Raw genomic sequence first — 1,129 nt, forward strand, 5'->3', positions numbered from 1 at the left:
CGGGCGTGTTACTTCCTCAGAGTCGTGACAGTCTGCTCTTCTCTGTCTGAGTTTAAAAGCAAGTGTGGTTTCATTACTGTCTCCGCTGAATGATTCACATAGACAGAATGGAATAAGTCTCCTTTTCTCTGAGTGAGCTACTTTGACAGAGTGGGGTCAGGCTCGTCTCCCTGCTTGTGTTTCATTGACAGAATCAGATCAGCCTGCTCTTTCCTGGATGAGTGACAGAGACAGAATGGGTACAGCCTGCACTTCTCTGAGTGATTTACGTTGACAGAGTGGCATCAGTCTGCTCTTTCTTGGGTAAATTATACTGACTGAGTGGTGTCAGTCTGCCATTTGCTGGGTGAGTTACATATAAAGTGTTGGGTCAGTCTGCTATTCGCTGGATGACTAACATTGACAGAGTGGCGTGAGTCTACTCTTCCCTGGGTGAGTTACTTTAACAGAGTGCGGTCAGGCCATAATTTCCTCGTTGAGTTACATTGACCGTGTGATGTCAGACTTCTGTCCCCTGGTTGAGTTACATTGACAGAGTGGGGTCCATCTGCTCTTCCCTGTGTGAGTTATGTAAGCAGTTTGGGGTCGGTCTGCTTTCCGCAATCCAGGTACTCCATCTCTAGCGGTTTCTTGTCACTACCTCCATACTAAGGATTTGAGGAGTTAACAAAAGTAACTCACCCCTATATCTTTGATAATTAGGGATGGGCAGCGAATCTTATCTCATTGAAAGACAATTGTGTCCCAGAAATGCATTTCTAATAATTGCATGTTTTAATTCGACACTGCAAGCGGTTGGGAATAACTTGAGGAGAGGTACAGGTAGAATAATTAAAGTCAAATGCACTGATGCCTAGGAAACATGACACAAGATGTGAGTGTGGAGCTGATGGTGCAAGGCTCAGTGTCAGTGCTATTTATTTCTTACTGTTCGCAATGACTCACACACCACTACTGTCAATTCACAACAATGAGCCTGTTCATCTTGGTTTGAAAATCCCTACGTCTGTATTAACGTGGTTAATGGGACGCGAGAGGAGGTGAGCACATCCTCTTTATTCTGTCAGTTTAAACAGATGAAAATATCTGTTGGTTGCCAATGCAAGAGGATACTTCCTTTTTCTGTGCG

This window comes from Chiloscyllium plagiosum, unplaced genomic scaffold (assembly GCF_037043375.1).
Source record: "Chiloscyllium plagiosum isolate Xiang-an unplaced genomic scaffold, Cpla_swu_hap1 HiC_scaffold_148, whole genome shotgun sequence".
NCBI lineage: Eukaryota > Metazoa > Chordata > Chondrichthyes > Orectolobiformes > Hemiscylliidae > Chiloscyllium > Chiloscyllium plagiosum.